This window comes from Pelodiscus sinensis, chromosome 16, assembly GCF_052426305.1.
Source record: "Pelodiscus sinensis isolate ZL-2025 chromosome 16, ASM5242630v1, whole genome shotgun sequence".
Lineage (NCBI taxonomy): Eukaryota > Metazoa > Chordata > Testudines > Trionychidae > Pelodiscus > Pelodiscus sinensis.
The window spans coordinates 22,367,270-22,395,223 of NC_143067.1; the positions used below are offsets into that span (position 1 = coordinate 22,367,270).

General features: G+C 44.1%; 1 protein-coding gene across 1 annotated transcript in view; it reads right to left on the reverse strand.

Moving 5' to 3' along the window:
* Positions 1–27,549, reverse strand: part of JAKMIP2 (janus kinase and microtubule interacting protein 2) — a 131,072-nt gene extending 103,523 nt beyond the window's left edge. Inside the window, exon 1 of the mRNA XM_006124528.5 lies at positions 27,419–27,549. The gene's annotated coding sequence lies outside the window, so the exon portion shown is untranslated. The remainder of the gene's footprint in view (positions 1–27,418) is intronic.
* Between the last annotated feature and the right edge of the window lie 405 nt (positions 27,550–27,954).

The following is a 27,954-nucleotide window of genomic DNA, read 5'->3' on the forward strand; positions in this document are numbered from 1 at the left end:
GAGTTTGTGCTGTGATTGGCTGTGATTGGCAGGTGGAAACTGTTGGCTTCTAATTAAAGTTTGAATTCTAGAAGCCTCTGCTGATTGGCTGAGCCTTGGTAGGGGGAGGGGCTTTATAAGGCAGTGGGCAAGCGACCAAGGAGCTTGCGAACAGGTGTGTGCTAACAGGGAGTTTTGAGAGGGAGTTGGGAAGGGCGGGAGGTTCTCTTGCCTTTCTTTTTAAATCCCTTTTCCAGGACAGCAGCGATGGTTGGTGATGGGTCTGCTGTTGTTAACTGCACAGCATGTGCCATGTTTGTCTTCCTCCCGGAAGAAAGAACGGATTTCATCTGCACCAAGTGCAAGCTGGTCGACATTTTGGAAGAAAATATTAGAGGAATGGAGGCCCAAGTGTTGACCCTACGCTTGATCAGAGAGGATGAAGACTTCTTCGATAGAAGGCAGCATTTAATCCTTCAAGCACGGCAGGCAGAAGAGCCAGAGAGGGCAGTGCGTGACCAAGAAGAGAACTGGCAGCATGTAACTTCTAGAAGGGGAAAAAGGCCAGCATGGGAATCCCCCGATGCTATAGAGCAGGCATGTCCAAAGTCCGGTCCGCGGGCCAATTGCGGCCCGTGTTCCGGTTTAATACGGCCCCACAGGTAATTTGGCAATATCTATCTTTTATGGCCCCCAGCGAATCCATATGTATTGAGATGAATACATTGTAAAATCTCAGTTAATGTCAGTTGGTCTAAATCAGTTATAAATATATTTGGACACAACATGTATACTTGGTGTTATGTTCCTGTTCATATTTTTTGAACTTAAAAGTTGACAGACAACCTTTATTACCAATAATATGTAATGTACTTTACAATGTTCCTGACATATATTTCAGCTTCCTGGATTTTTTTCATCTGGCCTTCAGATATGAAAGGCAGAGTGATTTAACACCTGTTTAGATTTGTCATCCATGTGACGGAATGAAAAGTATGCCGTTTGCAATAAACTTTGCATAAAATAGTTAATTTGCGTTTAATTTTAATGGTTCAAAGAATGTCAGGCAAAATGGTCGGCCCTCACGCATGTTCACTTCATAAAATCTGGCCCTCTTTGAAAAAAGTTTGGACAACCCTGCTATAGAGGTAAGCAATCGCTTTCAAGCTCTCTCCACAGGCTCTGCAGTGCTGAAAGCTCTGGAAGGGACCTCACAAGGAAAAAACCAGAAGGGAACACCATCTACTGGAAGGCATGGGATGCGTAGTCCTACGGATGAGGGTTCCACGGCCACCACCCCCAAAAGGAAACAACGTGTGGTGGTGGTCGGGGACTCCCTCCTAAGAGGGACTGAGCCATCCCTCTGCCATCCGGACCTGGAATCTCGAGAGGTGTGCTGCTTACCGGGAGCTCGCATTCAAGATGTCACTGAGAGGCTTACCAAGCTGATCAAACCTTCAGATCGCAACCCCTTCCTGCTTCTCCACGTGGGAACTAATGATACGGCCAAGAATGATCTTGAGCGTGTTACTGCGGATTATGTAGCTCTAGGAAGAAGGATCCAAGAATTTGGAGCACAAGTGGTATTCTCCTCCATCCTCCCTGTTGAAGGGAAAGGACTGGGCAGGGATTGTCGAATTGAGGACATAAATGCGTGGTTGCGCAGATGGTGTCGCAGAGAGGGCTTTGGTTTCTTCGACCATGGAACTCTGTTCCGGGCGCAAGGATTGTTAGGAAGAGATGGGATCCACCTAACGAAGAGAGGAAGGAGCATCTTCGCGGAAGGCTTGCAAACCTAGTGAGGAGGGCTTTAAACTAGGTTCGTCGGGGGATGGTGATCAAAACCCTGAGGGGAGTGGGAAAGTCGGATACCGGGAAGAAATGCAGAGAGGAAGGGGCAAGAAAGGAGGACCCATGTTTCGAATGGAGAAGATAGGACGATCAACTGGTTACCTGAAGTGTTTGTACACTAATGCGAGAAGCCTGGGCAACAAACAGGAAGAACTGGAGGCCCTGGGCCAGACCAAGAAATATGATTTAATTGGGATGACAGAGACTTGGTGGGATGACTCGCATGACTGGAGCGCTGTCATGGAAGGGTATAGACTGTTCAGGAACAACATGCAGGGGAGAAAAGGAGGAGGAGTTGCACTATATGTAAGAGAGCACTACAATTGCTCTAAACTCCAGTACAGGCAGTCCCTGAGTTACGCGGATCTGACTTACGTTGGATTCGCAGTTACGAACGGGGTTTGCTGCCCATCTCCCTGGTCTGCTGGAGACCAGCAGACCAGGGAGACGGGAAGCAAAGCCTCTGAGGACACTGGCAGCGGGACAGCCGCGGCGCGTCTGGGCTGTCTGCTGCCCGCGTGCTCCGTGGCTTTGCTCCACGTCTCCCTGGTCTGCTGGAGACCAACAGACCAGGGAGACAGGGAGCAAAGCAGAGCAAAGCCGTGGAGCACATGGGCAGCGGGCAGCGGACAGCCCAGACACGCCGCGGCTCTCCTGCTGCCGGTGTGCTCCGCGGCTTTGCTCCGCTTTGCTCCCCATCTCCCTGGTCTGCTGGTCTCCAGCAGACCAGCAGACCAGGGAGACGCGGAGCAAAGCTGCGGAGGACCCGGGTGGCGGGACCGCGGTGCCTCTCGGTTCCCCGCCCGCGTCTCCCTGGTCTGCTGGGGGGGGGGGCACAGCTAGTACACCCCCCCCAGCAGTCCAGGCTTTTCTCCGGACACCTGTGGTAGAGCAGCTGGGGCGCTGCAGGTTGGTCCCGCAGCACCGCTCTGGGCGCTACTGGACCAACCCGGCAGCACCCGAGCTGCTCTGCCCCAGGTGTCCTGATTCAGCCACTGCCGGTCAGTTTCAGCAGCAGCTGAATCAGGACACCTGGGGCAGAGCAGCTGGGGTGCTGGTGGATTGGTCCAGTAGCGCTGAGGAGCGGCGCTACTGGAGCAACCCAGCAGCACCCCAGCTGCTCTGCCCCAGGCGTCCCCAAGTCAGCCGCTGCTGAAACTGACCAGCGCTGACTACAGGAAGCCCGAGGCAGAGTTGCTCTGCCCCGGGCTTCCTGGAATCAGCCGCTGATCAGTTTCAGCAGCAGCTGACTTGGGGACGCCTGGGGTTCTTAAGTTGAATCTGTATGTAAGTCGGAACTGGAGTCCAGATTCAGCCTGTTGAAACTGATCAGAACAAAGCAGATCAGAACAACTTAATAACAAAGCCCTTTTCTGGAGGATCTCTTATTCCTACTTGATTCCGGCTTTATTCCGGAGTATCGCGCCAGTCTAGACGCTTTTTTTCCGGCTTTTCCCCAAGCCGGAAAAAAAGCGGCGGACATGTTTATTTAAATCCGCGGGGGATATTTAAATCCCCCGCGGATTTCCCTATCCTGACTTACCTGATTTGCATCCCTTTTCCGGAAATTTTGGCCAGTGTAGACGTAGCCTATATTTTGCCAGAGGTCTAATACTGGGGGTATGTCTACACTACCCCGCTAGTTCGAACTAGCGGGGTAATGTATGCATACCGCACTTTCTAATGAAGCCCGGGATTTGAATTTCCCGGGCTTCATTAGCATAAGCGGGGAGCCGCCATTTTTAAATCCCCGCTGCTTCGAACCCCGTGTAGCGCGGCTACACGGGGCTCGAACTAGGTAGTTCGGACTAGGGTCCTATTCCGAACTACCGTTACTCCTCGTGAAACGAGGTGTACCGGTAGTTCGGAATAGGCACCCTAGTCCGAACTACCTAGTTCGAGCCCCGTGTAGCCGCGCTACACGGGGTTCGAAGCAGCGGGGATTTAAAAATGGCGGCTCCCCGCTTATGCTAATGAAGCCCGGGAAATTCAAATCCCGGGCTTCATTAGCAAGTGCGGTATGCATACATTACCCTCCTAGTTCGAACTAGGAGGGTAGTGTAGACATACCCTGAGAGACTATCTCTTCCCCCTTTTCCCTCTCAGGGGCTGGTGTTAGTGTCCTTTGAGGTGCATCTACACAGCACCCTAAACTTGAAATAGGATACGCAATTTGCACTACACAAATTGCGTATCTTATTTCAAAACTATTATGAAATAGCATATTTTGAAGTTTGGTGCATCTACATAGTGCCGAATTTCAAAATACCACACTATTTTGAGTCATCCCTTATCCCTCATACAATGAGGTTTACCGGGATTGTGAAACAGCACCCCCATTATTTTGAAAAAGATTTTGAAATAATGGGTGGCTTGTGTAGATGCAGGGTAGCTATTTTGGGTAATAAGAATAAAGAGGCTTGTATTCTATTCTCAACTTTGCTAATGGCTGAAATAGCTATGCAGTGTAGATGTATCCTTGCTAAGACCTGTTTTTGTAAGGTTTATTGAGATTTTGAAGTAATTTGCAAAAATAAAGCTTTAGTATGGCTGTTACTTACGGCTCTTCTCTTTTCTCCATGAGAAATATTGAAGCCCTCCAGGGAAGGAGTCAAATCCAAGAGGATTTTATGCAAGCCTCAAAATTACAGCTGGTCAATACAGAATTTCCAGTCTATAGGAAATTCCTACATTTTAAACTTTCCTCTCTGGTCTCAAATCAGAACAAAAAAGTAGCAATTTCTCCCAAAAAAGAAATTTCCCTAGATTTTTGTTTTCTATATATTAAAAGGTCCTTAGTCAAAATGAAGGACTTCATCCTTCTCAAAAACCACACATGGAGGGAATGGGAGAGAACAGCTCAGTACATGTACCCGTGTCTGAATCAAGGGACAATACTGTTCAGTAGAAATGCAAGCAGTGTGCACTAACAAATCAATGTTCTCACTAAACACTTGGCCCTGGTCTACAATATCAAATTATTTCAAAATGGGCCACTTAATTCAAAATCTGTACTCCTGCTTTTCATAAGGAATAACACTAATTCCAAAATAATTATTTCAAAATAACAGTAGTATGGATGCACCAGTACCACTATTTTGAAGAAATTGGCTTCCGGAGGCCTCTTGCAGCTGCAACTTTGACCGCTCTGGACACACCAGGCATCTCCATTGTTCCCCTTTTTCTACAGCACTCTCAGACTATGTGTACACTAAGAGTTTTTCTGGAAGAGGCAATGTAGATTAGCCTTTTCTCACGCTTCATTTTCATAATCTCTTCTGGTCTGTTTTTGTGCAAAGGTTTTTTGCGCAAAAACAAGCAGTGTGAATGGGTCTGTTTTGTGCCAAACCCCAAGAAAATGCTAATCCCTGCTTCATTTGCATTGCCTCCAAGGGCAGCCCGTCCATATAGGTGAATAGGCGGTCGCCTAGGGCGCCAAGTTAAATGGGGCACCAAATGGTTGTGCAATATTATTGAGGGGTTTAGAGGCGGGGGCGCCAATTGCATGGTTCACCTAGAGTGCCAGTTGCTGGCAGCTAGGCTAAGGCCGCTCCTGATTGCCTCTTCCGACAAAACTCGTGGTGTAGACATAGCCTCAAAGTCCTGGCAAGAGGAGAAGGGCTTCTTTCATGTGGCCAGCTTTGCAAACACTGCGTGAAAGACCAGAACCTGAGGCAGAGATTAGCAACCCCAATGCTCCCTTGGATCCACCAATGTTCTACCACCACTGCTACCAAAGCACATCACCATCGTCTGAACCAAACCCTTTGGTGTCGGCTCAGAGATTAGGGCTAGGCTTCATGCACAGTGATGTCTGCCTGTGTAACTTTTCTTCACAGTTGGGTCAGCTGTGAGCTTGGTGTGTCCCGCACCTCCTACTCCAGCTACTCGACTGAGCGGGATCTGCAAGCAGAAACGCAGCTGGGAGGATCTCATGTGGGAGCAGATGGCCTGCCTGCTGTCCTTCATCCAGGGAATCGAGGAAGAGTGCCAGGAGTGGGCTGCCAACCTGGAGAAGCACCAGGCTGAGCAGAAGGAGTGCCAGGCTGACCAGGAGCAGAGAAAGGCCACCTTGGATGAGCTGACACACCAATATGACACCATGTTCTCCACCTCATCTCGGTGATGTAGTGCATCGTGTTGTGCATAGAGCAGGCCACTAGCCACCTCCCTGCCTGCCCAATGGCTTCCCCTGCAAAGCTCCCCAGAGGTTGCCAGGGCCCCAGAATATGGGGCAGTGGGACCTCTAGGGCAGTTGAAGCCTCCAGAACACCTGAGGCAGGCCTCACTCCCAGCACCCTCCTGCCCCATTCCAGGTTGTTTACCTAGTCCCTCCCCTGTTGTTTGTCACCCGAATAAAGACTCCTGTTTTTTCAAAACACTTTTTTATTGTTTGCTCTGCAGGGGGCTGGGGGAAGGCATGAAGGGAGGGCAGGGGATTGGAAGGGTGGGGGACAAAAGGCAAACACAGGAAATGCAAGAGTCCCTTGTAGTGAACCTCGGAGGAGAGTCTCAGAATTGGCCATGCATGAAACTCTCCTTCAAGGCCTCTCTGATAAACACTGTCCCTTACTGTGCTCTCCTGAGTCAATGGTGTCCAGTTGCTCAAACTCCCTGGCCAGACTTTGAGCCAAAGCCTGACACCCAGGCAGAAAAGTCTGCCCCTTTCTTTCACAAAGGTTGTGGAGCACCCAACAGGCTGCCACCATGAGGAGACTCCTGAACCTCCCCCTTAAATGGCTGAATGTACATTCCATGAACATGCGACACCTGCCCAGCTGGTGTTGAGCTCCTCCTTGTTGGGTCCAGTCTGCCTGTATAGGGCTTCATGAGCCAGGGTTCCAGGGGTAGGCTGCATCACCCAGGATCACTATGGGCATGTCCACCTCCCCGACTCTGATGGTACTGTCAGGAAAAAAGTGCTGGTGTGCATTTTTCGGAAAAGGTAGGAATTCCAGAAGATGCGGGTGTTGTGAGCCTTTCCCAGCCATTTGACATTGATGTTAGTGAATTGTCCCTTGTGATCCATGGGGGTCTGCAACACCATGGAGCAGTACCCCTTCCTTTTGATAAAGTCCAAGGCCTGGTAACCAGGGGCTAGGATGGGAATGTGAGTGATGTCTATGGCCCCCACTTCCCCACAGTTGGGGAAGCCCACGGAGGCAAAGCCATCAATAATGGTGTCCACTTTTTCCAAAGTGTTGACTCTCCATAGCAACAGGTAGTTGATGGCCTTGGCTACCTGCACAATCATGGCTGTGACTGTGGATTTCCCCATGCTGAACTGGTTCCTGACTGAGCAGTAGCTCTCTGGCATGACCAGCTTCCACAGGGCGACGGCCACATGCATCTGCACAGGGATGGTGGGTCACATGAGGATGTCCTGTTGCCTCAGAGAAGAGGCAAGCCGCTCTTAGAGCTCTGAGAAGGTGGCCTTCTACATGTGGAAGTTCTGAAGTCACTGCTGAACATCCCATCTCTGCAGGATGATGCGGTCCCACCAGTCTGAGCTCATCTCCCTCTGCCAGAAGTGGTGTTCTGTGGTGTCCAGAAGATTGAGGGGCATGTGCAGCAGCAGGAATCCCAGGACCCTGGGTGAGCAGGGCCTGTGGGCCACTTTGGGGTTCGTCCTCCTGGTCCTTGTCCTAGTCCTGCTGGAGCAACATGCTGGTAGTTTGAAAATACTGTGCCTTGAGGTGCAGCACAAGGCTTGTGAGCTTGGTGCTTTGCAGCAGCTCTGGCTCCATTCTGTCAGTGCTGTGGCATCTGCAAGGGCAACCAGAGCACAAGAAAGCGTGTCCCCACTGTGTCACTTTTGTGTCCTATGAGGAGGGAGGCAGTGGAGGAATGTCATGTGAGACGTGGCCGTAGAGAAGAGCCCCTATAAGCACGCATCTCAGCTTGCAGGTCCAAGAAGCCACAGGAAATATCTGCCCTCCTGGTGCCCTCCTCAGAGTGCTTCCAGGACTCTATGTCTGAGGCAGGCCTCCATTCAATGTGGACGCGCAATTTCAGACTAATTTGAACTAATTTTGATGCTTCCCTGTAGTGAGGCGGCACTAGTTCAAATTTGTTAAATTGGGAGTTGTGAAGTCAAATTTACTAATTTCAAAATAGTTTCCTAGTGTAGATGTGGCCTTGGTGACTTCATTTCTATTTTCATTCAAGTTTTAAGTTTTCTTCTGTTTCAGTACTGGAAAAAAAGAATGCTAGCAGGAAAATCAAAGTGAAGTATTTCCCAGTTGAATTTATATCAATGTTGCACTGCTAACAGAATTTCTGCATCCTGTTGTATTTTCCTGTGCAATACAGTGGTAAATCTAGGTAGATATGGAATTAGTCCTAGTTTTTCAGAAGCAGAACCTTATTTTTAGATTTATCCGTATGAAATTGGAACTCCATTTTATGATTAATCATAAAAAAGGTACAAACTTGCCAGGAGTATTAATTAAGGTAATTCAGTACCTTAACCACTATGGTAATGCATGCATTAGAAATTCTTAAGGTAGAAGTGGAACTGTCTTGTAGCGAAGCTGTTTTATTTGCACACAACAGGTTCACGATAACTGGAATTTTCATTAAAAATTGGGCAGGGGTATTTTCTTTTTCTTTCATATAATATGAATCTTCATGCCGAGTTCATGCACAGAGCCCGCCTCTGCTACACCAGGCTCCAGTTCAGTAATATTTTAATTTCCTGCTTCTGAAAGGAGGCACTGACATGAGCCAGGTGTAGCGGAGGCAGGCTCTGTGCATGATTCTGTAGACACAGCCCTGCCATGCACTTGAGCGCAGTATGGACCTTCTGTTATTTCAATCCTGGGCTCTTTGGAACGCAGATTGACAGACTATTGTGAGGTGATGTATTGTGTTGAGAACAAATGGGGACTATAATGAGACCAAACTCATTTTTCTTTGGGACTTGAAGCATTTAAATGCCTGTCAGGCTAATGACTAACCCACTGACCCAAAACTCCGCCTACCTCACTGTGTATTGTGCTGGTCTTTCATGGTTCAGCTTGGGCAACCCTCACATTAAAGATATGCCTGAAACAAAATCCTGAGTCCAAACAGTACCAGACTCTATAATAATCCCAACCAAAATCCCAGATTCAACTGCTCTGATGACCTAATCTTTGGGAAAGTTTGATTCCAAGTCCAAGATCCAATTTGGTTCAAATTCATCTTTGAGTTACACCAAGCAAACTAAGGATATGTCTATTCATTCTGGTTCTAAGTACATTATGTAAAATAAACATCTCTCCAATTTGTAATATTCCACTTGTAACAGAAAGGTTCTTCTTGGAAACAAAACCTAAAAAAATATCTTGAAGACAATGGGATTCTATCTGGGAACTCTGGAAAACTGGGGCTCGCTGCACTCTCTCCATCCCCTCCTCATGGTATGTTACCTGATGTGGGCCAGCACTGTGCACTCTCCCAGGCAGCCTCCAGTCACACTGCCTGCTTGGGATGCTGCCCAGAGTAGTACAGCAGCTCCCTGGTAGAGTGATGCCACTGCACGGCATTGGGCAGCGTCCCAGGGAGGCAGCATGGCCAGAACTGGAAAGGGAAAGTCTCTGGCCCCATCTCTTCCCTTCCTGCTCTGCGGGTTGTTGCCTTGTCTCCTCTAGGAATTTTAGGGGAAGCATGTGACCATTTATGCCCCTCCTGCACATTACCCCTGCACAGGAAATAGTAGTGGGTTTGGACACAGGATTTGCTGCTAGGAAGCCGTTCTGATGAAGATGCACAAGGTGGAGTAGATTCCAAGTCACTCTTAACTTTGTTGGCACATTAGGGCCAATGGGAGGAAAAAGCTATAAAACATCAGCCCTGATTCTGCTGATGGCCAGAATCCTGTACCTATGTTCCCCATTATGTCAGTGGGATTCTGCTCATGTGCAACTCACTGCTGAAGCAAGGCCTGAGCATGATCTGACTCTGAAGACATGTAGGCTATGTCTAGACTGCATGATTTTCTGAAAATGCTTTTACATGAGATCATCAGTGCTTTTCTGGAAATTCAAGCGGCCAGTGTAGACAGCTGGCAAGTTTTTCCGGAAAAGCTGCTGATTTTCCATAAAAACTTGCCAGTCTAGACACAGCCGTAGGGTCTGTGGAGTAAGAAGGGTCATTTTTTGCATAAGGTGTATTCGCCCTTTGTCACATATCTAAGGCTTGTTTGTGTCAGTAGTCTCACTGGACAACAGGGGCACCATTTCAGATATTGGTGGAGGGATCTGTACATTCTAAGATGGGTGTGGGGGAGACAGTAAGAACATGGGGTGGGGGGGAGGAGAAGAGGCTTCAGCAATGTTACTGAGCATGCTCTGTAAAAGCCAAGCACCAAATGGGGAGAAGGGGGAACCACTCCATCCACACCCCCCCCCCCCCACATCATCTCTATCCAGGGGCTAGAAATGCACTGGAAAATTCTACTTTTTTTTGGCAGACAACTTAGCAGTTAACTGACAGGAGCACTGTATCTAATTCTTATATAAAAGAAAGAAGATTATTAGACCTACTCAGCTCTAACACTAACATATTCTGACATCTTGTGGCAAGTCACTTAAGAGACACTGGTTATCCTTAAAATTTTTGTAACTAACACTATGGAGACAGACAGATCCCTTCAGGACTCCGGGGCTCTATCTCAGCTCTGCAAGGGGAGTGGGGTTTAGTGGTCTACAGCAAGGTGGCAGATATATTTCAGCTCTATATAAGACCATCAGAATGGCCATACTGGGTCAGACTAAAGGTCCTTCTAGCCTAATACCCTGCCTTCCAACAGTGGCAAATGCCAGGTGCTTCAGAAGGAATACACAGGAGAGGCAATCATCTTGATCCATCCCCTGTTGCCCATTCCCAGCTTCTGGCAAACAGAGGCTAGGGACACTGTCCCTGCCCATTCTGGCTAGCAGCCATTGATGGATCTATCTTCCTTGAACTTACTTTGTGCTTATTTCAATCCTGTTTTAGTTTGGGCCTTTCCACCATTTCCTGGCAAAGAGTTCCACAGGTTGATTGGGAAAAAATGATTTATTTTGTTTGTTTTAAACTTACTGCCTATACATTTAATTGGGCCAGCTTCTTGTGTTATGTCAGTGAAATAATAAATAACATTTCCTCATTCTATATTTTCATTCCATTCATGATTTTCTAGATATCTAACATATCTCCCCACTCTTTAGTCATTTCTTTTTTAAGCTGAAAAGTCCCACTCTTGTGAATCTCTCCTCATAGGGAAACCGTTCCTTACCTCTAATCATTTCTGTTGCCTTTTCTGTGCCGTTTCCAAATCCAATATATCTTTTTTTTTTTAGAAGGGATGACCAGACCTGCATACAGTGTTCAAGATGTGGGCATACAATGACTTTATATCTAGATAATTTAATATTTTATCTTATTATCTATTCTTTTCCTAATGATTCCCAATAGTTTGTTAGCTTTTTAATTTTAAGACTGCCACTTCACATTGAACAGATGTTTCCAGGGAACTGTCCACAATGATTCCAAGTTCTCTTTCTTGCATGGTAACAGCTATTTTAGACCCCATCATTTTTGTATCTATAGTTAGGATTATATTGTTCCATTTGCATTACTTTGCACTCATCCACTCTGAATTCCATCTTCCCTTGTGTTGCCCAATCACCCAGTTTTGTGAAATCTCTTCGTAACTCTTTGCAGTCAATTTTGGATTAGTTCCTGTTCACCCCTTTTTAAAGAACATTTCTAAGTTTAACAGCAGTGATCCAACTGCAAACCCCAGCAGCACAACACTCCTTCCTACTCTTTCTCTCCCTCCATTTTTTAAATAGAATACCCGGCAATGTTTTCATGATGATCTAATGATCCTTCAGTTACTTCCATGCCCAGACTTTGTTTTATTTTTAATCACCCTGCCTCCCTCTTTTTATAACAAAATCTCTGCACCAAAGGCAAAGCTGTAAGCAGACCAAACTCTGTTGCAGTTAAGAATTGCCTCTGGGGCCAAGGCATGCAGCTTTAAGCAGACCTCAACTATGTAATCCAGGGGTTCCAATTTCAGAGGGGAGGCTACTGCCCTCTCCCACCCCGCCTCCCATAAATAGCACCCTTGCTGGACAATTTACCCATTTGTTTGCGAGCTGTGGTGCAGTTTGGGTTTACGTGGGGCTCAACACGCAACTCGCGAGTGGGATCCTTTGAACATGGCTTCCACTGGGAACATGCTCCACAATGGCGAGTCAATATAATGGTCTTCTGTTGATTTGCATTTTAGTACTTAAATTCCTGGACTGTCATTGCTCATTAAAAGTGCTGTCATAGGGGTGGAAATCGGATAAATATTTCATGTTATTAATATCAGCAGAACTGACTTAAATGGAGCCTGTGTGTTGTGTAGTCTTGCCTTAATCTTTGTATTCATGCCCATCAGTGTGAAAAAAGCTATTTGCATATATTTGCATATATATTTGCATGTACATGCATCTACACTTTAGTTGTGGTCCTTGGCATATGCTGCGAGTATCATTGTGGCCTCCAGGGCTTCCAAAGTTGACTAGCCCTGGTCTAAATGGTCCCGGTGGTCACCTCTGGCCTTAGAATCTATTTGTCTGACTCACTATGGGTGACTTACTTCTTGTGGGTAAGGTTTGCAAGATTGGCCTGAGACTCCCTTTTTTATAGTTGAACTACATCTTTGCTTTTCATCCTCTTTGACTGAAGAGTGCTATAGAAGATTTGACTAATTGTTAGGAGAACATCAGATAAGACAGGATTTTGTCTGGAACTTATCCATTGCAGTGTTACAAAAACACTGAAGAAAAAATATATTCCAGCTTTTTTTATTTAAAAAAAAGATGACAGCCTTGCTTGGCTCTACCCAGTACTATAAGTCAATTTCATTAGCACTAAACTACACAGTTAAAATGTAGTCATCATACCGATGCTTTTTAGAGTTAATGGGACTATTCTAACCAACCAGCAAGAGAGCATTGTGCTGCTACAGTAGAACACATCCATCATGTAGTGAGTTTATTGATCTGCCTTCCTTGCTGATTCACAGGCACCCAGAAAACTCCTGCTACCTATCCCTTCCCCTAGGCTCTTCACACACAGAGAGGTAGAAAGCTAGAGTAGGGAAGTAGGCTGGAGAGAGGGCTGTGGGGATGATCATTAACCATGTCCCTGCACTCAGCAGAATGGCTGTAGGAAAGTCAATGCATTGTATGTTCCTGTAAAGGCTTCTCCATGCTGAAGCATTCCCATATATAGGGGTTTCCAGGGTAAGAAAGAGCTGGGACAGAGACTGAGGTGGCCAGAACTGATGAGGGGGACTCTGTATGGATATCCAAAGGGATCCATTAGATCTGTGGTATGGAACTTCTGGTTTCATCCATGGGGAAAGAAGAACAAGCCCCATATCGCAGCAGGATGGATACAGTGGTGCCTCTGGGGTGTGCAGTCTGGCCCTATGGTCATTGATTACGATGTGACACTTGACTATAGTGCCTGCCAGCAAGTGCTTTTCCCAACTTGATCTAAAGCAAACATGTGCGCTGCCAAGTCAAGACTTATCCACTTGCTTTGACTTGATTAATGCAGAAGCATACAAATGATAACTAATGTTCAGTTCAGCCTTCTCCCTACTTCTGATTTCTCTGATGGTTCCTGCTTTAGGGCAACCCACTCCCCGAGCAGATACCCCCCCCCCCCCATCCTTTATGTCTGGAGAGGGTAATAAGCCAGCTGCCCAGCAAGACAGCAAAAGCCACTTAACTCCTTCTCAGCTGATTTTCACAGATATCCTACGGTAGGAATAGCCTAACTAGAGAGGAGGATCATGAACACTGGGAGGAACAAATTCAGTAAAAATGTTCATATTGTTTTTGGTGAGCACATTAATTATTGTATTTAGTCATTTCTTCTGTACTTGAATTGCTATGATTTTTACTCATGTTTTTATTATTTAATTGGTGAGGAAATGCTTGTCCCAAACACCCTCAAGTCTATGAGCTGTTCATAGATAGTTCATAAAAAAAGGCCTCTGCTAAATTTTTGATAGTAGAATACTCAGTTAAAGGACTTGTACAGTTTCATTGTCCAACCAGAGAAAAAATCAGTGCTGTATTATGTCACCCTTACGCTCAATTGCACTGATCTAGTGAGTACAATTGTAGAACAGTACAATTTGGATGTCAACAAACAAATAAATATAAAGTGGTACATGAAATGGTTTTACAAATCATTTATCCTTAATAACGTGTGATGTTATTTACAAAATAGGTAAAGACATGTTGATGATGACAATATATGATTTGTATTAGTCTTCAAGAGCAGCTTATAAACAGATTACAGATCAAATGCTCAGATGGCATAAATCAGCATAGCAATTGAACAAAATACAGTATTTACCCCCTGCTGAGAATCTGGTTCATACACGTCATGATAAAGCATGTAAAATCAGATTTTAAAAAGCATTCAAGACAAATTTTGCATGTGCTGATAATGTACATTTTCTTGCTGGCTGCATCAGAAGCAAGAGCTCTCCTTCCCTCCACCCCCAGACCTACAGAATATTTTTAAATATGAAAAAGCTTATGGACATCAGTCTCTCCCAATATCCAAAGAAGAAGCTTACACCCCCATTCAGTTCCCCATAGTAATACAGGCCACTACACGGACTACAGATGCTGACCATGTATTCCAAGACACAGGAAACATGTAGGTCAATCTGTGACCTACAAAAATATATGAAGCGGTTAAAAAAGGATCTGCTCACAGAGACGCCTGTGAATATGGCACGAATGTCACTGGGTCACTAAAGCTAACCAGTAAAACCGGACAGGTGTCTCCTTTCCATTCTGTTGCACCAGTGAAGTACTTATTAGCTACTTTTTAAATGAAATTGTAAGGTTAAAGAATTTTCCAACGTAACTAATTAACGCTAACTCTTAGCTATAAAATTGCTAAGCAAGCACTTTCTGCAAATTTAGCTGTTCCTATATATGTTTAAAATTAGTTCCATAACTAATAAAAATAATTTCACATGGGGGCTTTTGTTTTTAGTGGTATTATATATTTTCTCATATTAAAAAACATGAAAAATATGGCAGATTGTACTGGCTAATCATGCAAAAATAACAATTCAGTCTGTATCTGATCAATGTAGAGGCTGAAAACATCAATACAACAACAGTTCAAATATAACAGGAGTGACTTGACTATGAATCACATACAAGTATGGTAACCTAGTAACAAAAAATATGTTCCTAGATCAGAGAAATAGTAAGAAGCAAATTGTCAGCTATCAGTCTAGGTTCTTACATGGCCCTCATCACTCTAAAACAAATACATGTATAATAATAATAATAATAATAATAAATATATAAAGCAGGACTGTGGATGTTGCTGAACAAGAGAGCCCTAGGGCAGGAGAGCCTGCAGCTGAGAGGCTTGCAAAAGGTGAGGCTGGTGGTAGTGAGGCCAGGTGCTCAGCAGACCGGCAGCAGTAGCACAGCCGTGGTAGTCAGGGCCGGCCCACAACATTTTGGCAGCTACGGCGGAGAACTCAAATGATGCTCCCATGCCCCCTTTTCTCCTGCCTGCCTGTTATGTCTCTTATGCCCTCCTTCCTCCAGCACAGCACTCCACCATCTCTGTGCATCCAGAGCAGAAAGAATACATATGCACCAGCAGCAGACACAATTTTCTACACTCTGGGTCCTAGTGGTGCCCCCCCACAGTCTGGCACCTGAGGAGACCACCTCAGTTCACCTCATGGTAAGGCCAGGCCTGGTGGTAGTGGGGCAGAGGTATCCTGTGCGTGACGGCCTGGCAGCGCGGTTGTGCTGCGGCAGCCTGAGAGGGGCTGCTTGCTGGCCCGGCAATGGGGACAGAGCCACAGCAGCTTGGCTGGCAGTAAGGCTGGGCTGCAGCAGCCCAGCAGGGGAAGCCTACCTGGGGCCGCATGCTGGTCAGCAGCAGGACTGGTGCCGTAGTACTGTGGGGCCAAGGCTGCGTGCTGCCATACCTGCAGTGGGGCTGGAGTGGCAGTTATGGCAGGACTGCTCGGGCAATCATGTTGCCTGGCCAGCATCAGGCCCGAAGAAGCCAGCAGCAGGAAGGGGTGGCAGGCTGAAGGGGCTGGAGGCAGGGGACCTTCCCTGGTCCAGCAAATTCCCTTATCTGGGATTGCTCAGGTCCCGAGGATGCCAGACCAGTGAGATCCAACCTGTACCAGTAAAGCTTTTCCAACATTTGTGGAGTTTGATTCAGCATATTTTTATCAAAATGTCCCAGTCCTTTAGGGCATGTCCTTTAGGGATTCACTTCCCAGGATGACAAGAAGACATCTTTTTTGGACCCAGTCCATTTAACATAAAGCATAAGCCTGATCCTAGATGTTCAAAGAAATTATAGTAAACATAATTTCACTAGTTCTCAAAATGGAGAATGAGATAGGAAGCATGGATACTAATCAGAAATTAGAGCAAATTAGCTCATTTGAGGAAAATAAGGCTACCAAGTCAAGCAGACTGAAAATGGAAAGCAGTGTGGATTTTAGCCTTAAGTATTTTGAATTAAAATTATTTAGAATAACTAATTGCTCTTGGCCAGCAATTTTAGTTTTTATAAAATGAACAAGCAACAATTATGTAAAATAAGAACTAGCATAATGCTCAATCTATCATTTCCGAAGGATGCTCTCTGGTAAAGCTGGATTAATTATTAATCCATTTAAAGTTATATTTGTAATAAAATTAGCCCCTTTTGTATTTCCCAATATTAGTATGTACTGTATTCATTATCTCTAAATATTTGACAAATAGTTTACAGAACTAATTTTCATTTTCTAGCTCATTAATTTGCTCATTTAATACACATGCTTGTTACTGGTTATTTGTTTTATGTGATTGGTCACATAAATGACATGGCTTTATTTCTGCTCCAAGACTGGATAACAATGGTTTCCCAGTATGATTTTTTAGGTGATGAAAAATGGTTCTAAACGTTTGTAAAATTTCATCATTTGTGACATTTCTTCATCAGCCAGCTAAACAGTTCAATCCTAACAACCACCTCGTTTGGATTCAAGATCCCAAATTGTGTGCTTAATTCTGCATTATCCCTTAGCCCTTCTTTGCACAAGTGTAAATATACCACAGTTCTGATTTGGTAGCATTCAGTTTTGCCAACTCTAGTGATTTTATCATAAGGCTTGTGATATTTGTTGTTTTTTCTTAAAGACTCAGATCCTGGAGGCAAGTGATCATGTGAAAATTTCAGCTGTCATTAAAAATATGGTATGGCTCTAGCTCTCATGGATGTGGAGGCAAGTCAGACAACATAAGCCGAGAGAGCATCCTCAAGATCAGAAACTAGAATTTAGATTAAAAGAATCCAAAATGTATTTTTTGCTTATCTGTTGATTTTGAAAACAGTTTCAGTGGGGGAAGGGACGAGAGATTTTTGACAATTCTGACAATACTGAATATTCCAAAAACATTTTGCTCAGGTCTAAATGAGGCTAAAGGGACCCACCCAAGGAGAATCTGGCCACAAAGTTGTAAAAGATAAAAATGTTAAAAAACATGATAAAAAACAACATAGGGCCAGTTCTTCACCTGGTATAAATTCACAGAGCACCGCTGAAACATGGAGATTTGGGTGGTTACATCAGCTGGGATATGGCGCAACACATTGATGGAAGGAATTCTGTTTTAAGTTCAGTGAAAACAACTACCTCGTTTGGATTTAAACATTCTCCTAATTGTCTCGAAACCCAAATACCACAGAAGTATGCACATGAACCAGAAAGTGAAAGTGATCAGAAATCAAAGTAATACCGACAAGTCAATGCAGTTCTCCTGGATAACAAAAAGAAGTAAAGAGATGATCAAAAAAATGGTTTCTGCCACTGCAGCTATGTCTACACTATAGAATTTTGTCAGAAAAACGGTAGTTTTTCAAACAAAACTCATGGAGCATCCACACCTCAAGCACGTTTTTGCACAAAAAAACTGAAAGAACAGAGGGGGTTTTCTGGCATAGATATTCCTTATTCTATGAGGAAGAATGCATTTTTGTGCAAGACCTCTTTCGCAAAAAGGTGTGTGTGGACAGGGAAGAGGGTTTTTTTTGTGCAAAAAGAGGAAAAAGGAAAAAGCACAGGTGCTCTGGTGGCCATTCCATCCATAGCAATCAGAGCTTCTTTCAAGAGAGCATCCATGAAGTCTGGATGCTCTCTTTTGAAAAAGCGCATCTTTTTTTTATGCGCATTTACAGTGTGGGTGCGCTTTTGCGCAAGACGTTTTTGCAGAAGATCTCTTCCAACAAAAGCTTCTTGCACAAAAAGCCTGCAGTCTAGATGTAGAGAAATATCTTCAGCTTTCCATTATTTGGTTTAAAAAAGAGAACGTTTGCATTCTCAAGCTATTTAGCTTGCATCAGTTTTGCACTTTATTGTACAAAAAGACTCTTACTGTACTGCTTACTTATAAAGGAGGTGAGTACCATGTGTCATTGAAATAACAAGATTTAGATATTTTGTATAAATCTCTTTTGGCCCCATAATCCCTGCCAAGTTGGTGTAGTGACTGGTAGCAAATAAAAATAAAGTCAATCAATAAAATGAATGCTAATATGGAAAAGTGTAACTAAAAGTAGGATGGAAGCACTGCAAAGCATGTGCAATATGGCTGTTTGCTTTTCATTTGGATGCAGTGTTGATGATGCCAATTTAGATTAGATTCTGCAAGATGAAGAATTAAAATGTTTCATTTTTAAGTGACTCCTCCTGTTCTCTCTGCAGCAGTGGCAACAGCCATAAGCCTCAGGCCCCTTTGAATCATTGGACCCTAGGGTAATTGCCCCATTTGTCCTCCCCCCATCAGCGGGCCTGTCAGACACAGATAAAAGCATGTGCTAAATCTGTTTGCTAATGACATATGCATTATTGTGGCCTGTGAGTGGGACAGCCACCAGCATACCAAGGTGAAGTTCTACCAGTAGGCAAAGGTGAGACCTCATCTGGAATACTGTCTGCAATTTTGGTAACCCATGGTTAAGAATGATGCATTGAAACAGGAAGAGGTGCTGAGAAAGGCTACTAGGATGATCGGAGGCATGGAAAATGTACCTTAAGGGTAGGAATCTCCAGGAGCATGGCTTGCTTAACCTAATCAATCAAAGACTGAGGGGAGATATGGTTGCTCTCTATCAACACATCCCAGGGAGTGAGAGGAGTTTATATAATTTAAATGCCATTGCTGACAGAAGAACAAATGGATCTAAATGGGACATCAGCAGTTTAGACTTGAAATTAGATGACGTTTTCTAACCATCAAAGGAGGCAAGTTCTGGAACAGCCTCCCAAGGCAAACAGTGGGGGCAAAAAACCCAACAGGTGTGACTAAACTGGCAAGATTTTGCACAAAAGCAGCCGCTTTTGCACAAAAACTTGCCAGCTGTCTACACTGGCTGCTTGAATTTGCGCCAGAGCACTGACTTTGTAATGTACAAAATCAGTGCTTCTTGTGCAAATACTTTCACATTCCTGCTCAGGAAAAAGCTCTCTTGCACAAGAATACTTGCTCAAGAGGGTCAGTGTAGAAAGGGAAGAACTGTTTTGTGCAAAAAAGCCCCAATGGCTAAAATGGCGATCGGGGCTTTCTTGCACAAAGTTGCATCTAAACTGGCCACAGATGCTTTTGCGCAAAAAGACTTTTTGCGCAAAAGCATCCGTGCCAATCTAGACGCGCTTTTGCGGAAATACTTTTAACGGAAAAACTTTTCCGTTAAAAGTATTTCTGCAAAATCATGCCAGTCTAGATGCAGCCAACTTGTTTCAAGACTGAGCTTGATAAGGTTTATGAAGGGAATGGTATGATGAGATTGCCCGCAATGGCATGTGACCCATTTGTGACTGCTCGTTGCTCATATTCTCAACAGCCAGAAATGACACACTGGAGGAGGAGAAGGGCTCTGAGTTACTAAAGAGAATTCTTTCCCAGGTGTTCATGCTCAGGGTTCATGTTTGGGGTTGGGAAGGAATTTTCCACTAGGTCAGTTTGGCAGAGACCCTGGTGGTTTTTTGCCTTTTTCTGTTGCATGGGTCACTGGCTAGTTTAAAATAGGGTAAGTGGTGGATTCTTTGTAACCTGAAGTAGTTAAATCATAATTTGAGGACTTCACAGTGTCAGCCTTAGGTTATTGGTCTTTTATAGGAGGGAGTGCGTGAAGGTCTGTGATGTGCAGGAGGTCAAGCTAGATGAGCATGGTGGTCCCTTCTGGCCTTAAAGTCTTTGAGTCTATGAGAGAGGACTGGGGACATCTAGAGCTAACAAGCAGGAGCTGCAACAGTTTGAACCAAAGAGTAAAGTCTCTTTAACTGTGACTGTGACAGACTCATGCCCTCTGTGGAGCAAGCACAGTGGTAGACCTTTAACACATGTTCACCAGTGGGTTACCTAGACTTGAGCCCAGTAGCTGAGGAAATGTAAAAGATGCTCTGGCCAGGAATTTGTTCACAGCATGAAAAAGATTCTATATCTGGGAGCACCAGGGCATCCATTGCTATATTTGTTAGTGAGTTCCTAGAAGGCACACGTCTCTATCCCCTTCCTGCATCTCTGAGGTGGCCAGCATTCATATGGGCCTTTGCCAGAACAAGCATTGAATGATTGGATTCTTCACTGGTGTCTTGTACAATAATATCCATATCATGCTAGGATCCAATCTCAACATATTTTAAGTTAAAACTCATTGAAATGAAACTAGGTTTAATGGGGCCAGATGACCAAAACCCACAGGTAAGTGAAAAACATGGAAAATTGGGAGATGGTTCAGAAATGGGAAGGAGCATGGGCTATAATAATAGCAGAGATAAAGGAGGGACAAGGCAGAACTGGGGAGGCAAAATCAAATCAGTATCTTAGATGCCTATATACAAATGCTAGACGTGTGGGGAATAAGCAGGAAGGAATTGAAGAGCTAATAAATAAACACAACTATGATGTAATTGGTATCACAGAGATTTGGTGGGATAATACATATGATCGGGATATTGGTATAGAAGGGTACAGCTTGGGGTAGGTTTAGAAGTTAAAATAAACAAAGAACAAGTTAAAAATTAGAAAAGTTAAATGTCTTCAAGTCACCAGGGACTGATGAAATGCATCCTAGAACACTCAAGGAGCTGATAGAGGAGGTATTTAAGCCTTTAGCTATCATCTTTGAAAAATCATGGAAGTCATGCATGATTGTAGAAGACTGGAAAAGGGCAAATATAATGCCCATCTATAAAAAGGGAAATAAGAACAACCCAGGAAACTACAGACCAGTCAGTTTAACTTCTGTGCCAGGAAAGAGAATGGAGAAAATAATTAAGGAATCCATCTGCAAACATCTGGAAGATAATACGGTGATAGACTCATAGACTTTACTCATAGACTTTAAGGTCAGAAGGGACCATTATGATCATCTAGTCTGACCCCCTGCACAGTGCAGGCCACAGAATCTCACCCACTCCTCCCAGAATAATCCTCTCACCTATATCTCAGATATTGAAGCCTTCAAATACTTTGAAGACCCCAAGATGCAGAGAATCCTCTAGCTGTGATCTGTACCCCATGCTACAGAGGAAGGCGAAAAACCTCCAGGGTCTCTGCCAATCTACCCTGGAGAAAAATTCCTTCCCGACCCCAAATATGGCGATCAGCTAAACCCTGAGCATGTGGGCAAGACTCATCAGCCAGACACCCAGAAAGTTCTCTAGTAATTCCTATCATCCCTCCATTGACCTATTTCCCACTGATAATGAATGGTCAATTAGTTACCAAGATCATGTTATCTCATCAAACCATCCCCTTCATAAACCCATCTAGTTTAATCTTGAAGCCAGATAGATAGGTAACAGTCAGCATGGATTTGTAAAGAACAAATCATGTCAAACCAATCTGATAGCTTTCTTTGATAGGATATCAAGTCTTGTGGATAAAGAAGAAACAGTGGACATGGTATACCTAGACCTTAGTAAAGCACTTGATATGGTCTCGCATGACCTTATCAATAAACTAGGGAAATACAACCTAGATGGGGCTACTATAAGATGGGTGCATAACTGGGTGGATGACTGTTCTCAGATTTATTAATGGTTCACAACCATGCTGGAAGGACATAACAAGTGGGGCCCCCCAAGGGTCTGTTTTGGGACTGGTTCTATTCAATATCTTCATCAGTGATTTAGATGATGGCATTGAGAGTATGATTATTAAGTTTGCAGATGATACCAAGCTGGGAGGGGTTGCAACTGCTTTGGAGGATAGCGTCATAACTTAAAATGATCTGGACAAACTGGAGAAATGGGTTGAAGTAAATAGGATGACGTATAATAAGGACATATGCAAAGTACTCCACGTAGGAAGGAACAGTCGATTTCACACATACAGAATGGGAAGCGACTGTCTAGGAAGGAGTACTGCAGAAAGGGATCTAGGCGTCATAGCGGACCACAAGTTAAACATGAGTCAACAATGTGACACTGTTCCAAAAAAAGCCAACATGATTCTGGGATGCATTAACAGGCCATCATGTGCCAGCAATGACCCTCTGCTATATACATTGGCCAAACTGGACAGTCCCTACGTAAAAGAATAAATGGACACAAATCAGATATTAGGAATGCAACATACAAAAACCTGTAGGAGAACACTTCAATCTCCCTGGACACACAATAGCAGATTTAAAGGTAGCCATCCTGCAGAAAAAAAACCTTCAAGACCAGACTTCAAAGAGAAACTGCTGAGCTACAGTTCATCTGCAAATTTGACGCCATCAGTTTAGGATTAAACAAAGACTGTGAATGGCTAGCCAAGTACAAAAGCAGTGTCTCCTCTCTTGGTGTTCACATCTTCACATTAGCTGCTAGAAGTGGGCCTCACTCTCCCTGACTGAATTAACCTCGTTATCTCTAGCCTGCATATTTATACCTGCCCCTGGAAATTTCCACTACATGCATCTGATGAAGTGGGTCTTTGCCCACGAAAGCTTATGCTCCAATACATTTGTTAGTCTATAAGGTGCCACAGGACTCCTTGTCATTTTTGCAGACTGACACGGTTACTCCTCTGATAATTAACAGGAGTGTTGTGAGCAAGACATGAGAAGTCATTCTTCTGCTCTACTGTGCACTGATTAGGCCTCAATTGGAGTATTGTGTCCAGCTCTGGGCATCACATTTCAAGAAAGATGTGGAGCAATTGGAAAGGTCCAGAGAAGAGCAACAAAAATGATTAAAGGTCTAGAAAACAAGACCTGTGAGGGAAGACTGAAAGAATTGGGCTTGTTTAGAAAAGAGAAGACTGAGAGGGGACACGATAGCAGTTTTCAAGTAACTAAAAGGGTGTTACTGGGAGAAGGGAGAAAAATTGTTCTCCTTGGCTTCTGATGATAGGACAAAAACAATGGGCTAAAATTTCAGCAATGGAGGTTTAGGTTGACCATTAGGAAAAACTTCCTAACTGTCAGAGTGGTTAAACACTGAAATAAATTGCCTAGGGAGGTTGTAGAATTTCCATCACTGGAGATATTCAAGAACAGGTTAGATAGACATCTCTCAGGGATGATCTAAATAGTGCTTGGTCCTGCCACGAGGGCAGGAGACTGGACTTGATGACCTCTCGAGGTCTCTTTCAGTTCTAGTGTTCTATGATTTTATTATTGTGATGTTACAAAGGGGCCATATTCTCTTCCCAGGAGCAAAGCCAGAGTAATGGGGCTTTTCCCAAGGCATTATTACATGCATGATAAGTGTTTCCCTTTGACACTCAAGAATGGATCAGTAGAACTTGGGATGTGGCTGCTACTAACATGTATGAAAGAAGAGGAGGACGCAGTTCACCAACATGTGAATTTGGATCTTTACTGTTCACAACCCATACTGTTTCCCTGTTCTTGGCATGTCCACATTCCACTCTCCTAGCAGGGACTTGCAGAATTCCCATACGTGGTATCTCTGCCTGGTCCTCACTGCAGCAGGAACATGAGATTTGATTTGCAATTGGAGCCTTGAAAGTGAATGACCTGAGGCCAAGATTTGTCTCAATGTTTATACAAGACATTGGTTGTGGGTTCGAATTATTCTGTTCCTCTGACAACTGCATTAATCATTTTAGAATTAAGAACATATCTAAGGTTGTCTGCAAAGCTATTTGACTGAGGTCCCACACTGTGTCGTCTCTTCTCCTCCCCCTGTCAGTTGGGATATGTGGATGTGAGGGTCAAGTCCAAGAACACTATGGGGAACAAAAGAAATGTGTCAAGAACTGCTGTGTTTGGGGAGGGATTATGGAGAGCTGTGGATAAAGATGGGCAACTTGTGTTATTTTTCACCCAGGGTGACTGTAAAGACAGAAATATCCTGATTCTCATTATTCCCACAGAGCTCTCAGTTAGCCTGAAGCTGCTAGTATTCTACACCATGTGACACTGGAATGTATGCAGTAAACGTAGCATTAGCATTTCATCCCATTGTTAGCAGGCCCTTTGCAGGTGCAAGTTTGGCAGCATTGTCTGGACCGCATGTGCAGTTTTCTCTGATTCACCTGCTGGACTGCAGCATTCCCCCAGGTGAACTAAGCAGAATCAGTTTATAAATCATCCTCCCACATTACATGTTTATGGGTTACCCTTCACAGAATACTCTGAACACATAACTCCACACTCAGTGTATCACAGGCAGGACGGATAATTTCACATGTACTATTTGCAAGCAAATCAAACTAGATTCAAATCTAAACAATTTTTTTTTTACCAATCCCATGTCAGTATGTAAAACAAATGGCAAATGCACTTATCTGTGCTCAGCTTTTCTCTATACATTAGCTGATTAATCCTCACAGCAGTTTTTCCATTAAATTAGTGATTATTAGCCCATTTCACAGGCAGCAGAGTTTATGACATGGACAAAGCTATAGATGGAGTTGGTGTCAGTTCAGGGATTAGAACTTCCTTTGTTACTAATTTCTGTAATTAAATCACTAGACCATGACCGTTAGCCAATCAGCTTGATTCTGTTCTCACTTGCACTGATGTAAATCAGAAGTGAAACCACTTGGAGTGAAACCAGTGTGAGATCAGAATTAGGCCCATTGATTTCTTTAGAGTTACACTAGCATTAATATGGTCAAAATCTAGCCCAATATCTTTTCTAGTAAGAGGAGTGCTTCTATGCATTTGTAATCTGTAATAATAACTGGCACGTAACAGGATACAAGGAAATGGATGGGTAATAGACCCCAAAACCTGAAAATGACTCTAGCATCATTTCGTTACTAGAGTTATACAATGTTTCTCTGGCTTAAAAACCATGAGGTCAGTTATCCTTTGTAATAACAGTAGAGAACTTATGCTTCCATTTTCTAGCTGCTTTCAAGTTTTGATAATAATAAAAGGTCACGAATGTCCCCCATGCATTTATAAGTGATAATAGCCTGCTGTTTGTTATTCACAACTACATTCTAGTGTTACACCTACGTTATCACCCCATTAAGTAGAGGTGAAAACAAAAAAGATTAGAATACAAAAGACCTATGTTTAAAAGCTTACTGATCTAGAAATAACCCTGGAAACAGGAGAATATAAGTAGAAATCACTGAAAGATGTTGGGGTAAATTCAGTCAAAGGAAGTTACCTATTGTTTGTGTTGTAATAATGCCTAGAGATCCCAGTCAGGGTTGTGCTGGACACTGCACAAACAAGTGGACAAATCCAACACCCAGGCCTGGACAACCTCAGCCAGTACAGAATGGCCAACCCAGCAAGTCCAACTGGAGAGAGGTTGCAGACGTGGAGAGCTCCCAGGGTTCCACTGACAGGTGATGTTCCAAAAGTCAACAAGGCTCTCCTGGCAAAGAGCATGGCCAGATGCGCTGAGTCAGCAACTCCTCTCAAGCATGTCTGCTGGGGGGACTCCCACAAATTTCCCAGCAGAGATGAATTTGCCTATCCCCTGAGGGCAAAGCTCCCAGAGATGGAGACTCACCCCCTTTGAAAATGGGATTGATTCTGGCTCAATGAGTACAACATCCATTGCACCTGAATTTAGTCCCCAAATCCATTTATATGACACTCACTTTTTAGTCTCACTGACAAACCATTGCACACTACATTACTATATACACCTGAGTTCACCCACACCATGACCAAGCTAATTAAAATCAAAAGAATTGCCATGAATTTACACCTGCATCACAGGAATCAGATTCTGGACAGGTGTGGAAATCATTTTGTCGACATTTACAGCACAGCTGATTTTGGCCTGGTGTTTGTATGCTGCTGGAATGAACACAAACAGCAGATCTGAACAATGGGGATTTCTCCTGAGCCAGGATGGAAGGCTCAAATGCAGTATTATTGGACAAAATGGACCATTCATGACACTGACATGCTTCCCAGAGTTCAAGCATGTGCATGGAGTATATATCAAGGCAGAATCTGGTGCAATGAATTCAGGGCATTCAGAAAGGAGAATCTGACCTTTCATGTTACAATGGTGCATGGGACACTTCTGAGTGCAAATTAATAGGTTTAAAAATATGGTTTGACATTTTTTCCTGCAAGATCTTAATTTAAACTTTTAAATAAAACTATACCTATAGCTATCTATGCATCCATTACCAGGCCATAAGGTATATGTTCCATATCTTATATCTATTTATATTAATGGAAACAAATTAAGACAGGCATAAATTAGTATTTAGTGCCATAAAACAGACCAAATGCATGATATAGATCTATCCTAAGTGCCATAATGAAATCAAGGGACAATAATTCAGTAACGGAAGAATAAATCATACATCACCCCCAACTGGAATATTTCTTCAATTATTGGCAGTGAAAACAGCACATGTGTTGTACATACAAAGACACCCAGTTCAATGTGTAAGTATATTTTCACATACCCCTCTTCCACAAAAATAAGATCTGCATAGAAACCTTTTAAAAACAAGAATCTCAAAACGAAGCCCCGTGCGAAGCCACGACAAATCCAAATCGATAAATCTGTGCTGCAAGCAAATTAATCAGAGTAGCTCCTTCAAAATTGCTCTTGGCTTAGATGCACTTATTACCCCAAATGCTATTTCCCTGAGGCCCAACCCAGTATCTGGGAGTTCCTGACATCAAACTAAACCTTTCAAAAAAATACCTTTTTTTAAAACCACAACCGTCTTCAGTGCATCCCATTTTGTAACAGCAAAGGAAAGAAGATGACAAATAAATAAGGGTGGGGGGTTTAGAGCATGAGGTTAGCTAAGATGAATTCCTGGAACATTGTTTCACTGAGACTGCTGCTAATGAGCCCCCATATACCTTCTCCGCTCTCCATCTTTCTGTATCTCCAGCTCTCTCACTCCATCCCTCCCATCTCGCTCCAGCCCCTAAGCTCTCTCTAACAGCTCGGATGAAAGTCATTCTTTCACAAACATAGTAAAGATAAGCAGCACAACCAGATCAGAAAAAAACAGCAACAGCATGAGAAGAATGATCCTCGGCCACAATCATGAATATCAGCAATAAAGGCAGTGCTGGCTCTGCTGCTCACCATGTTGAAACCAGGAGAAGATGCTGAAAGGCAAGGGATGTGCAAGCTGAATCCATTTTCCCAGTTACTGAGGCTGCTTCAGAGCCCAACATCAGCAGCTGCTGGGATATTCCCCCCACCCCCTGCTTGGTGATGCTGAGGATGTAAACCGCCCACCCACCCGGAGCAGCAGCAGCAATAGCCAGCCGCCTCCCTCCTCCTCGGAGGAGGGTGATGAGCTCACTGAGCAGAACCTGGAATTGCAGAAGGCACTGCTGCCTCCTCCTCCCTCCCTTGCTGCAGCACGGAGCTCGCTAGGCTCCATGGCAACAGCCATAAAAGATGGAGGGAAAGGAAGGAGATGGGGGAGGGAAGAGCAGGGAGAGACTGAGGCTTATTCCCAGAAGCTGCTTCAGCCAAGAAAGAATCTCTTCAGTTACAGCTAATCACAAAATCACAAATGCTTGTCCCCAGGCAAAGCAGGAACCCTGTAGACACTAAAGGGCCCATTTCAGAGTTTCCTTAGCTGAGTGTGAAGAGCTGGCAGGTGAGTGTGT